Below are 14,742 nucleotides of genomic sequence, written 5' to 3' on the forward strand. Positions count from 1 at the left end.
TACTGAGTTATCCCCTCAGTTGAATAGACTATTTCTTGAATGAGAAAATGGATAATGCTTCCGTGGAAGGCACTGCTAAGAGAATGAGAAGACACATTGCAGACTGGGAGAAAATGTTTACAAAAGACACATCTGATAAAAAAAAAAAAAAAAAAAAAAAAAACTATTGTCAAAAATATATGTAGAATCTTTAAAATTTCAACAATAAGGAAACAAACTGCTTGATTTAAAAAATAGGCAAAAGTCCTGAACAGACTATATCACTAAAGAAAATATACAGATGCTTTTTCCATTCTCCATCATGGCACAGATCAGGAAAAAGAGAACCCCATGGCACAGATGAAAAAGAGAACCCCATGTGGGAACTTTGCATCCACAAACTGCCGCAACGTCTGTGTTTGAGAGAGTGGAGACAGACTGATCCTGGCAACCAAGGTGCTGGAGCAGCTCAAAGCCAGACCCCTGCATTCTCCAAAGCTAGATATACCATCAGATCCTTTGACATCAGAAGAAATGAAAAGATTGTTGTCTACTGCACAGTCCATGGGGCCAACGCAGAAGAAATTCCGGAGAAAGGTGTAAAGGCATGAGTGTATGAATTAAGAAAAATAACTTTTCAGATGCTGGAAACTTTGGTTTGGGATCCAAGAACACATTGATCTGGGAATCAAATATGACCCAAGCACTGGTATCCACAGCCTGGGCTCCTATGTGGTGCTGGGTAGGCCGGGTGTCAACACTGCAGACAAGAAGTAGGGGACAAGCTGCCAATCACAGATTTAGAAAAGAGAGAGTTATGTGCTGGGGCTCCTGGGTAGTTTGGTTAGTTAAGCATCTGATTCTTGATTTTGGCTCAGGTCATGATTGCAGGGCTGTGAGATCAAGCCCCTGAGCATGGAGCCTGCTTGGGATTTTCTCTCTCCCTCTTTCTCTGCCACTCCCTCCCTCTATCTCCACTCCCTCTCGTGCTCTCTCTTTCCCTCTATCTCTTTATCTCAAAATAAATAAATAAACATTAAAAAAAAAAAGAGGCCATATGCTGATTCCGATAGAAATATGATGGGATCATCCTTCCTGGCAAATAAATTCCTATTTCTATCCAAAAGGCCCATAACATTTTTTCAATGAAAAAAAAAGAAGATATGCAGATGGAAGATAAGCACATGAATATTATATGTCATTAAGGAATTGCAAACCACTAAATACTCATTAGCATGGCCAAAATCCGAAACACTGCCAACACCAAATGTGGACAGGGATGTAGCGTAACTGGAACTCTCATTATTGCTGGTAGGAATGCAGAATGGTACAGCCACTTTGGGAGACAGTTTAATGGTTTCTAACAAAACTGAATACACTCTTACCATGCGATCCATCAATTGCACTCCTTCAAATTTACCCAGATAAGATGAAACTGAAGTCCACACAAAAGTTGCACACAGATGCTTATGGCGGTTTTATTCGTAACTGCCAAAACCTGAAAGCAACCAAGATGTAAATGCATAAACTGCCGTACACTTAGACAGTGGAGTATTATTCAGTACTAAAAAGAAATGAGCTACATCAAGCCACAAAAAAAAAAAAAAAAAATATGGAGGAAACTTAAATGCATATTACTAAATGAAAGAAGACAGTTTGAAAAGACAACATACTGTATGATACCAGCTGTATGACATTCTGGAAAAGGCTAAACTATGGAGATAATGAAAGGATCAGTGGTTGCCAGGGGGTAGGGGTGAGGGAGAGATGAATGAGTAGCATAGAGAAGATTTTTAGGGCAGTGAAACTATTCTGCATTACACTATAGTGGTGGGTATGTACCAATATACTACATTTGTCAACACTCAGAGAACGTAGAACAATACTAAGAGTGAACCCTAGTGTAAATTACGGGCTTTGGGTGATAATGTAGTTTCAATGACTCCAACAAATTTACCATTCTAGTTTGTGATGTCAGTAATGGGGGAGATTGTGCATGTGTAGAGGGCGAGAGTATATGGGAATTCTCTGTACACACTTTCTGCTCAATTCTGCTAAGAACCTAAAAATACTCTAAAAATAAAGTCTACTTAAAAAAAGAGAAAGAGTATGTAGAGAGACCCTGGAGAAAAGGGGACCATAAATCTAGAAAAAACTGTTCCACTAAACTCGGAAAGTAATCAGAACCCTGAAAAAAAAATCCTAGTTTGGTACTCTTGTAAGAATGCAGTACATCTGGGGATGCAGAAGGGGGAGAGGGGAAGGTATTGTATTGTTTCTGTAGCTTAGAACAGAAAAATCATAGCTGATTGGTCCAGACTGCATTACAAACCTACTTCATGACTTACTCAGGGGAATGGATGACAAGAAAGGCTAAGTCAGATTCACTTGCCACGGACTGGGCTGATCAGTCTTGGACACCAGTAGGGCCATCCTTAAGGCTGATATCCTGATACATCCATATATATTGTTATAGAACCACTGCTGGACTCCCCAAGTACCTGTCTGCTGCCAGTTATGTTTACCCATGCCATGTTCCCTGGACCACCCTTCATCATTCAGCTCCTCAAAGAGAAGTTTTTAGCACCCAGCTTGGCTGCTATGGCTGACTTGCAATTTGATCAACTCGGCTACACCATTAACAGTTGTATTTTGACCAGGGTCAGCTTCATGAGTATGCAACCTGTGCAACCAAATGGACCCTGCACTTAAAAGGGCCCTACACTTAGTTTAATACTTCACTGCCACCATCTTGGAATTCTTAATCAATTTTGAACAAGGGCCTTGTGTTTCACTCAGCCTCAAAAATTATGCAGCCTGGGGGCACTTGGGTGGCTCAGTTTGTTAATCATTCCACTCTTGCTTTTGATTCAGGTCATGATCTTCCGGTTTGTGGGTTCAAGCCCCTTGTCTGGCTTTACTCTCACAGCACAGATCCTGCTTGGCATTCTCTCTCTCCCTCTCTCTCTGCCCCTCTCCTGCTCATGTGTGCGTGCATGTGCTATTTCTCTCTCTCAAAATAAGTAAACTTTAAAAAAATTATGCAGTCTGTTTTGATTTTGCCTTTCATCCCCAGAAATGGAGTATTATGATTACATGTTTGAAGTAGGGGAAAGCTAGAACAGAGCAGAAGTAAATGCTAGATATACTAATATTAAAAGTCACTGAACATGTGTACTTATAATTTGAAAGATGAATGAAGTCCTTGGGACAGTTCAGGGGAGGATGCTCTTAGAAGTAATAAACCCTAATACAAAGATCTAAAAAATACTTTCAGAAATAGAAGAGTGGTTGTCTAGGGAAGGTGGTTGGGGTGGAATTGAATGGGAAAGGTATATGGGCCCTGAATGGGTTGATAGTAGTGTTTTATATCTCGATGGAAATTTGTATGTGTTTTTCAAAATTCAGCAAATGTACATTTAATATTTGTGCATTTCATTGTTTATAAATGTTATATCAAAAGAAATGTTGAACTGTAGTTAATGATATGCATATTGAGATATTTAAGGGGAAGTATCCTCATGTCTGCAATTTTGATGTGGAATGCATCAAAAAATAGATGGCTTGGGGGCACCTGGGTGGCTTAGTCTGTTGAGCAATCAGCTTTGGCTCAGGTCATGATCTGGTGGTTCATGAGTTCAAGGCCCACATAGGGCTCACTGTGTCAGCCTGTCAGCGCAGAGCCCATTTCAGATCCTCTGTCTCCTTCTCTCTGCCACTTCCCCACTTGGGCTGTGTCCAAAATAAATAAATATTTTAAAAAATACATGACTTAAGGTATGGATAAGGGGATGGATATATGGATGGATGGAGAGAGAGAGAGAGATAGATAAAAGGAATATGTATGTAATAAGGCCAGAAGAGTAGAATGGTGATGACTCTGGGTAATCAGGTGATGAATATACAGGTGTTCACTGTAAAATTCTTCCAACTTCCTATGCCTGAACCTTTTCATATTAAAATGTTGAGGAAAATACTTTCAGAAGAAAAGATCAGCTTCCTTTTTTTTTTTTTTTTTGAGATTTGCTAGTGCCATTTTTATGGACTTGTCAGTTATTGTGAGACCTAACATCTAAGCTAATAGATGAATTGTATTTTGCTTAAATTAAAAACTCAAAGATACTCTTTTCAGATCTCACAATCTTAATAAGTTTATGAAGAATGTTTGTAAATGGAAGATTGCTTGTACTCATCTTAAAGCCATTTAGTGTCTGTATGAGCCTAAGAATTCGAAGTCCTCAGAATGATCTATAATGCATAGAGTGTATGCTCTCAGCAGTGTTTTTCCTCTTTTCTTGACGTCAGTTGCCATTTGTAAGGGTTGCCAAGGTAATGACCAGACACATCTAAAGACAAGCCTACAAGAAAGGACAGCATACTTATTTTTTCCCTTTTAGCATCAAATATATTTAAAATTCATAACACATTCAGTTTGATGAAATTCTACTTCACAGAGAACCAAACTTCACAGTACAGAAGAGTTCCCCCTCCCTTGTCTTTTCAGCTCTGCCTTAAAAGACTGGATTTTCTCAAAAACTGCACATATAGGCTTTTATATATGCCACAGTTTTCTTTTTTTTTTTTTCTTCCTGGGAAAAAATGTGAGGAGGTACGGTTGTATTTCATAAAATCATTTTGGCAAAGTCAATAGAAAGATCTAGCATACCTCAATGGCAGGCATGGGAAAAAATTGGGATCTGTTAACAAAAAAAGGAATATTTCATGTTCTCTGGAAAGTAGTTGATTTTTAAAAATAAATTAAGAAATAATACTTGGGATTATCAGTCAACATGTTTAATATGTTTCTAATGGGACAGACCTGTCACAGCACACTAAGTTTTATGTCAATACAAGTGTAAGATTTACAACTTTACACATTAATAAATATGTTTTTATTTTGTGGCCTCAATAAATAAACCATTCTGGGTTGAGGAGAAACCCCATCACAGTTAAGGTGAAATTCATTCTGTTTTGAAATGAACGCAATCTAATATTAGAAAATTAAGTTCTAGCGTGCCCATCGATACTCTATTTCTGTTGGTGACTCATTTCAAAGTAAGTTCTTATTATTGTACACTCTTAAGTAAGTATGCTTTGGTGTTATTGAAATTCATTTATTTACATTTCAAATGAAATCTGAAAACATTAAGCAAAAGTTGTTTTCCAAGGAAATCTTTTGGAAAATACAGAAGTTGTTTTATGTTTGAACGAATATTTAAGAATTGTTTATATGAAGGGCACCTGGGTGGCTCAGTCCAGTAACTGTCTGACTTTGGCTCAGGTCATGATCTCATGGTTTGTGGTTTGAACCCTGTGCCAGACTCTCAGCTCTCAGTGCAGAGCCTGCTTGGGATCCTGTGTCTCACTGTCTCTCTCTTTCTCTGCCCCTCCTCCATTCTCTCTCTCTCGCTCGCTCCCTCACTCACTCTCGCTCTCTGTCAAAAATAAATACTAAAAAAAATTTTTTTAATAAAAAAATAAAAATTATTTATATGAGATACAGAGACTCTTTGTTCTTGAGTTTGCTTGCCTCTAGGATGTGAACCATAGAGGATCAGAAATATACCTGTCCTCAAACACCCTAAGATTCTCTTAAGAGCCCATTATGAATTTCATGATCAAATATATTTACCTTTTTTTGAGACAATTTCTATTTTCAGTCTGAGCCATTTCCTGGGCAGAAGATTCCATAGATTTAGTACCAAGTGTGTAAGATTATAACATACCTCTTTTCAAGCTTCAAATCATGTGCCCTTTGGGTATAGAGTTTGATGGAAAATTCTGTCTCCATTGACACGGGCCACTGCTTTCCTCACTTCATAGGACTGAATCATACCACTTTCCTGAGTCTCTACCACAGGCCCACGACTCAGAGTCCAAACCCCTGGAGGTCATTCTCTATCCTTTGGTCATTTTGGAATTTCTGCTTTGGATCTTCCCCAGCTCCATGATGTCTTCCTTGAGAGTAATCACTATTTTATGGCGTGTAAAATGGATTTCAGGCTGATCCTTAAAACAAATGAGTGGATTAATAAATGTCGAATGGTAAAGTCTCCATGGGGTGGAAGCAGCCGGTGTGGGAAATGGGTGAGGAGGAGACAGTTACAATTCAAAATACCCACTGGATTATGTTACCTTTCTCAAATTTTCTGAACCTCTGTTTTGCTCGAATTTTAAGGGTAAGAAACATCTGCAAATGAATCCCTTATGGGCAACTCTATGACAGGTAATCAGTCAATGACTATTAACTGAGTCCCTGCTTTGGTGCCTGGCACCACACTAGGATATTACAGTATCTGTGCCCTCCTGTGATTTCCCCAAGTATCAAGCTTCACTCTTTAATGCAGGCACAATCCGCCCCTCCCTAAGTTCCTATCCCTCACAAATTCTCCCCAGCTTTGTGTTCTTTTTTCTAACTCTCCTTGCAGTGATCTGCTCAGACCTCCTGCCTTGTTTCACCAGTACCAGCACCAGCTCTGCACTTCCCGCAGCACACCTGCCCTATTTGCTTAATTCTGGCACTTAATTCTGGCTATTCCCGCTAAGAGAGCCACTTCCTACTTGCCCGAGCCTCAGGGATCAACCCTGCCTCACCTTCCTCCTCCAACCCAGCTTTTTCCCCAGAGGAAAAGATTACACTTGTTAGCTTATGCCAGATAGACTTAAAAAGTAGAGGGGGAGTTACTGAGCAGAACTCATAGAGCATTAATACTGGAAGCAGAATTAATTAATTGTGTGAACTTGGGCAAATTACTTAACAATTCTGAACATGTTTTCTCTTCAGTAAAATAGAGGTTATAATGCTCACTTCCCTGGTTTACTGGAGGGATTAAATAAGATAATATATAGAAAACCTTACACATAACAGGCATTTATTTATTTATTTATTTATTTATCATAACAGGCTTTTAAAAAGATGGTAGCAGACCCATTCAGTAACACGTATGAAATGCTTTCTATTTGCCAGGCATTGTGCTGGCAGTTGATAGCTGAGTAGATGTCCTCTCCTCCAGGGACTTGCAATCTAGTCAAGAAGACAAACATGTATATAACCATTTAGCGATATGTGACAAATATTGAAAGGGTCATATATCTGTGAGAAGTCCTTGACTCTGCCTAGAAAGGTCTGGAAAGACCAAATCCTTGTTTTCAATTCCTTGTAGGAACAGTGAGGCAAAGAGAAAAGTTTTTACACTGTAGATCTAGCCAGGGTTGAAAACTGGTGGTCTATGGGTTATATTAGGACTACAAATTTGTTTCGGTTCATCCATACATGGTTTTAAAAATCAAGATGATCTCACAGAAAAGTCCAGAATTATGAATTTTCTGAAAAATTACAAGATCTGGAAATTCTGGACCCAAATCAACTGGATCTAAACTAGCTGCTTTCAGTTTGTTTTATAACGAAACCACTTGACCCATCTGTTTGACCTACTTAGCCTCTGTAGGCATTTGAGATTTCAACCCTTCAACCAGGCAGACTTGGGTCCAAGTCCCGCTTTTACCACTGACTAATTGTATTGCCTTCAGCAGCTGACTCTCCATTATCTGTCCCTTTAATGGGATCATCAACACCTTTTCCTCTTATAGAAAGTGGATTCTAGAAGAGCATGTATTTGAGCAGTGTTTGTCAAAATGTGGTCAACAAACAATGTCAGTATCGCCTATAACAGTGCTTCTAAAAATTTACCTGGGGGCACCTCAGTGGCTCAGTTGGTTAAGTGCCCGACTCTTGATTTTGTCTCAGGTAATAATCTCACAGTTTGTGGGATGGAGCCCCTCAACAGGTTCAGCATGACAGCATGGAGCCTACTTGGGATTCTCTCTCTCCCTCTCTCTCTCTGTCCCTTCTCCACTCTCTGTCTCAAAATAAATAAATAAACATTAAAAAAAGATAAAAATATATCTGCATATTCTGCAGACCGTGGACTTCCAAAGTCATAGAGCTGTGTCATCTACCACAATCCAATACAGTAGTCACTAATCATACATGACTCTAAATTTAAATGAATCAAAATTTAGTTCCTCAGTCACACTAGTCAGATTTCAAGCGCTGAATAGCCATATGTGGCTTGTGGCCACTTTGCTGGACAGTGCGGCTGTAGAACATTTTCATCATCATGGAAAGTTCTATTAGTGCTGTAGACAACATTGTCTAATAAGTCCACCTGAGATCTCCTGGTGGGGATGTAATTTTGTTTGATCTGTTCTGTTTTGTTAGTTAGGGTTCCAAGCCTTTAAAAGTAGATGTTAATGGAGAGCGAACTGATGGTTGCCAGAGCAGAGGTGAGGGGATGGGCAAAATGGGTGAAGGAGTGTGGGAGGTAAAGGCTTCCAGTGACAAAAAGAATAAATCATGAGGATAAAAGGTACAGCATGAAGAATATAGTGAGTGGTATTGAAATAGTGTTGTATGGCACCAGAAAAACAAATAATACAGTTAAGAAAATGGGCAGAAGACATGAATAGATATTTTTCCAAAGAAGACATACATATGGCTAACAGGCACATGAGAAGATGCTCAACATCACTTACCATCAGGGACATACAAATCAAAACCATGATGAGATACCACTTCACATCTGTCAGAATGGCTAAAATTAACAACACAGGAAACCATAGATGTTGGCAAAGATGCAGAAAAAAAGGAACACTTTTGTACTGCTGGTGGGAATGCACCTAAGAGTTTATAGCAGCATTACCAACAATAGTTAAACTATGGAAAGAGCCCAAACGTCCATTTACTGATGAATGGATAAAGAAGATGTGGCATATATCACACACACACACACACACACACACACACACACACTGGAATATTACTCAACCATCAAAAAGAATGAAATCTTGCCATTTGCAACAATGTCGATGGAGCTAGAGTATATTATGCTAAGCGAAATAAGTCAGTCAGAGAAAGACAAATACCATATGATTTCACTCATGTGTGGAACTTAAGAAACAAAACAGATGAACATATGGGAATGGGAAAAAAAGATAGAGGGAAGCAAACCATTAAAAAACTCTTAATGATAGAGAACAACCTGAGGGTTAATGGAGGGAGGTAGGTGGGGGATGGGTTAAATGGGTGATCGCATTTATGATGAGCACTGGGAGTTTTATGTAAGTGATGAATTGCTAAATTTTACTCCTGAAACCAATATTACACTATATGTTAACTAACTAGAATTTAAATAAAAGATTTGAAAAAAAACAGTGTTGTATGGTGACAGATGGTAGCTACACTTGTGGTGAACATAGCGTAATGTATGGACTTGTCAAATCACTATGCTGTATACCTGAAATTAATGTAACATTGTGTATCAACTACATTTTTTAAATAATTTTTTTTTCCACGTTTTTTTTTTTTTTATTTATTTTTTTGGGGACAGAGAGAGACAGAGCATGAACGGGGGAGGGTCAGAGAGAGAGGGAGACACAGAATCTGAAACGGGCTCCAGGCTCTGAGCAGTCAGCACAGAGCCTGACGCGGGGCTCGAACTCACAGACTGCGAGATCGTGACCTGGCTGAAGTCGGACGCTTAACCGACTGCGCCACCCAGGCGCCCCTGAAAATAATTCAACTACATTTTTTAAAAAACCCTCAAAAAGTAGATAATGTCTAGAAGTTGTTAAGTTGCAAGTTATTTTTGTCCTCTAGAGATAAAAATGATTTATATACGATAGAAAATAACCCTAAATGTTTTAGTTTTATTGCTCTGTAGAACATTAGTCAGCTCTCTATTCTCTGTCTTTTCAATCTTGTCCAGCATTCTTTTCTTCCATTGATCTCACACACACACACACACACACACACACACAAGCTTGTATCCTCTCCATTGAACCAGCTAGTTCCCTCCTAAATGAGGCAAGCAAATGTTGGACATTATATGTTTGTATAAAGATCATTTTTCTAGTTTTAAAAATGTGTACTTTGACAGGGTCAAACTTTAAATTTATACTTCAGGCGAATGATTTAACGTGAAAAGTTTCAGTTTGCTCACTTATAAAATGAGGAATAATTTCTAAAACAGGGACTTTCCGCATTGGGTTCTTGAGACTTAAATGGGATGACAAATACTAAACAATTATTATAGTTCTTGGCATGTAAGAACGGCTAAATAAATGTTAGGTATTATGATTATTATTTAAGAAGACTTCATCAATAGTATTTCTAGATGTCTAAGCATCTCAATTTCTACTTTCATGTAGTTCCCTTCAAATGCTGGAAGTTGCAAATGTATTCTGGTCACAATGCCTGTATCTCCCAACTCTGGCTTCACTCCATGTGCACTCAGCACCTTTTCATCTTTTGTGCAGGAACAGGAGAAGTTTTCTGGCCAATATCTGGCTTCAAATTGTGAAAGAAAGTCTTCCAGGCTGAGAGCAACTAAAAATTCGGTGCCCTGCTCAGCTCTCCCTCCGCCTTCTCTACTCCTTCCTGCCAGCAGAAGTCACTGACTCCCGGCTTCCTGCCTTGCACTATAAACACTCTCTCCAGCTGCTGCCTGCATTCACTCAAGGTTTAACTATTTAATTGCTAATGACCCTTTTTCCAGAGCAATGCACATACAACATTCTTATTCTCTGGTTGGAGAAATATTCACAGAACTTCTCTCCTCTTTCCCTTAAGCCTCCTTATGCATTCTATCACGACCATTTGTACTGGTCATATATAAAAGCAAATTTTGTTGTTGTTAATTCTGGGAATTATGCCCAAAATAGTTTTTCTATAGTTCGGTTTATGGAGGATCATCTATGTGTATAACACTGTAATTTATCTATCCTGTAAGGAACTACGCAATAAGGAAAAGAGAGAGGAAGATTTTGTTCTCTGTTTTTCAAAGTTTACACAATCGGACTAAGAAAACTCAATCTAGAATATAACTTGACAGGGTCTTGGCACAGAAGCACAGTTCAGATTTGCAATAAAGATAAAAAAGACAGTGTCGAGTTAGGGATGGAGTAAAATAGAGATGTCCAGGAGAGAGATGGGCAGACCATGTTAACAGAGCTTTACAGAGCAGCCCTCCAGGGTTCAAAGGGTAGCTTTCAGCTTTATAGACCCAGAAACTCCATTTTTGGTTTAGCCATTACACTCTTATGAGGAAGTTTGCTCAGATATCTGCAAATTGGAATGCAATATGTTTTTATCTTCAGTGATATTGGAGTGAATAGAGGTAAAGAAAGCTTGACTTCAGCTTGAAGCCAAATACTCACAGGACCGCAGGTAACACTTAGTTTCATCACAGAACTTATATTCTACTTACATTCTGAGTTGCACCTGAAAATAAGCAAATTGTCCTCAACACATTGTCAAATGGCAATACTTCCTATTAGAATGTTAATAATATGGACATGTATCTAGGTATTAAGTAATTCCACTTGTATCAATTTCAGTTCTGCATTTCTGAGCTATAAAACCTGGGGCAAGTTACTGAACCTCCCTGTGCCTGGCTTCCTCATCTGTGAAATGGGCATAGTAATAGTAACTACCTGATAGGACTGTTGTGAGGGTTAAATAAATCAATACATGAAGAGCATTTAGAGTATCTGCTACATTGCAAGCAGTTGGCTTTAACAGCTGCCTTAATTTTATTGTTGCTATTTTTATTATTAAATCATTTTACCTGAAATTACTCATTGTGCTGAGATCGTGACTTTTGAATGTTTGTATAGAAGCTAGCCTACTGTTGACGTGAATGGGGATATTCAATACCAGGCTGTCATACTGAGTAAAAGCAATGGAGTCCGTCTCTCGTGTTTCAGTGGAAAAGCAAAGTGTGAAGGCTTAAGAACAATTCCATTACTTTAAAATATGATTATTCTAAGTCTGTTGTTTAGTAAGAACCCAGAAATGTTCTAAACCAAATGCTAAACTCTATGTATGAGTCTGCTAAGGCTGCCTCAACAGAATACTACAGATTGGGAGCTTAAACAAAAGAAATTTTGGGTTTTTTTCACAGTTCAGAAGACTGGAAGTTCAAGATCAAAATGTTGGCAGTGCTGGTTTCTTACTGACTTATAGATGGCCACCTCCTTGCTATTTCCTCACCTAACCTTTTCCCTGTGCACAAACACTCCTGTTGTCTCTTTACCTTCTTTTTTTTTTTTTTTTTTTTTTTTTTTATTTATTTTTGAGACAGAGAGAGACAGAGCATGAACGGGGGAGGGGCAGAGAGAGAGGGAGACACAGAATCTGAAACAGGCTCCAGGCTCCGAGCCATCAGCCCAGAGCCCGACGCGGGGCTCGAACTCACGGAGCACGAGATCGTGACCTGAGCTGAAGTCGGAGGCTCAACCGACTGAGCCACCCAGGCGCCCCTCTTTACCTTCTTACAAGGACACCAGTCTTATTGGATGAGGGTCCCACTCTTATAATCTCATTTAGCCTTAATTACTTCCTTGAAGGTCCTATCTCCAAATATAGTCTCCTGGGGTTTAGGGCTTCAACCTGTGAATGGCGGGGAAGGTGGTGATGTCACAATTCACTCCATAACACTCTGCCTCATTCCCTTGCTTTGAAACTTTTAAGGTCTCCTTACTGGCTTCAGAGTAGATCCAACCTAAATCATGGTGCCTAAGGGTTACTTCCCACCACACTTCCCCATAGGCTCCTTCAATGCCTTAAGCAAAATGCATTATACATTGTTTTGTTTGAGGTATATTCCTTTTTGTCTGTACTCATGCTGTTCCCTGCTCCTAGAATGCCTTTCTCCATCTCTGTATGTCCACATCATACCTACATCTCAGAAACCAGCCTAGATGCAGTTCCACCAGGAAGCTTTTTCCAATCCTCCCTGATGGAAATCCTCCTTTCTCAGCTCTCAAAGCTTGGTGTCTCTCTTTCATAACTTTACATTTTCTCCATTTTATATCAGTGCATGCCTCAGATCCTCTATGAGTTCCTTGGAGGCCAAGTGGTTCTGGCTCTTCTGTCATAATCCTTTCCCAGTACAGAGCCTTATTCTACATAGATGCTACAAAAGAATGTGTTGAATTAAATGTCAGTTGCATGCCAATGACAACCAGATAAGGGTAGACAGAGCACGAAGGATCAGGAAGAGTAAACACCAAACTTGAGCTGTGGTTATCCATAAACGAGTAGAATTTCAGAGGCCTTTCATTTTATATTTTCTTTATTTCTGAATTGTTTGAATTTTTATGCTATATACAAGTACATTATTATTTTTAATAAGAAAAAGTATAAAAAATTTCAGTCATTTTTTAAAAGAGGTGGGTGGGAAAGGAAAGATTGATGTCAGGAAACATGGCTATTATATCTACAACTCAGTAAGAGGAGGGCTTTGGGGGCACCTGACAGAGGTATGTACATGTACAAAGTGTCCATTGTAAAAAATAATCCACAAGGTTTGCAGAATTATTTGATTACCTAAAATACGTGCATGTACCACTGACAATAAATGCCTTAAACTTACTTTCTGGGGCACTGAAAAATTTTAAGTATGTGTAATACAATCCATTTTGAAATGTAATTTCTACCACAAATTGAACCTGCATTTTATCATTTCTTATTTTTCTCTTCTGGTCCTCACTGCCACATAGGAAGCTATGCCAGCATTCCAGAGAAAAAAAACCCAGAGATTGTTTTTGAAATTAAAAAGAATAAATATTTTGGTGATAACTGGTGAAGACACATTTGTAGGGTCAATAATAACATGTTTGGAAAAAAAGAAAGTAAAATATATTTCAGAACATACCTTCAGGCTCTTACACATACCTTTAGGGTTATCTACATGAAACTGAATTACACACACACACACACACACAACTCCTACTAAGAAAAGCTCTAGATATTTATGTTCATTATATTTGACAACGCATATGTGTAGAACCTAAAACTATGGTTGGTTACTTTTACTCTGCTTTGAACACAACATAGAAATGAGTCCAGAGAAAACATGAAGTGTGTTTTCCCAGAGTCCAATCCTGCCATCAGACACAGTGAATGTTGTCCTCTGGGAGAGAAGTAAGCCATTTAAATTCAGAGGACAGATCCTCAACACTGGCAAGCTATTTATAGCTCAAGCTGTAGCTTAATTTGGAATCCAACCAGTTGAGGTCTTGCCTTTTCCTTGGATTGATTTTTTTTTTTTTAATGGCAGGAGATATCTATACATATGGAAGAGGAGTTCTCCAAAAGTAGAATGTTAAATGTTCTTGAAGAATATGTATTTTAAAACTGGTTTTAAAAATGTTCATGTTAGATCTTTGAAAGTTTTTGTTTATCTGTATGCTGTTGTTGCTTCTAAATTCATGGTGTATGGCCTTAAAAAAAAGAAAAAGGCTCTTACTTGGCTTATTCAACCACAGGTCTGGGGGGATGTGCTGACCTGCATGGCTACCTGACAGGATAGCAACACTGCCTTGATCAGGTGCCTGGCCGGGGAGGGCTGACCAAAATAAAGATGTGGGGGAGTTTATTGGCTTCCAGGAGACTGTGCTACTCATGCTCAAAAGGATGTCTCTGGGCTTAAAGGGTAGCCAGATTCTGTCAGCCATGACGATTTGGCTGCTGTAAGAATTCCTGCTCCTGACTGTCCGTCAGGTAGTCTAACTTTGAATTCTAATTAACTCCAATTAAATCAAATTAAAAATGAATTTCCTCAGTCACACTAGCCACATTTCAAGTGCTCAGTAGCCACATGTGGCTAGTAGGCTATTGTATTGGACAGTGTGGAGCCTTTCTGTCATGACAGAAAATTCTATTGGACAATACTGGTCTACCCCAATGACAAAATAACA

At 38.9% G+C, this 14,742-nt stretch overlaps 1 pseudogene; it reads left to right on the top strand.

The window, feature by feature from the left end:
- The first annotated feature begins 330 nt into the window (after positions 1–330).
- On the top strand, positions 331–1,085 carry LOC122229298 (annotated as a pseudogene).
- The last annotated feature ends 13,657 nt before the right edge of the window (positions 1,086–14,742 follow it).

The sequence above is a fragment of the Panthera leo genome, chromosome C2, assembly GCF_018350215.1.
Source record: "Panthera leo isolate Ple1 chromosome C2, P.leo_Ple1_pat1.1, whole genome shotgun sequence".
Lineage (NCBI taxonomy): Eukaryota > Metazoa > Chordata > Mammalia > Carnivora > Felidae > Panthera > Panthera leo.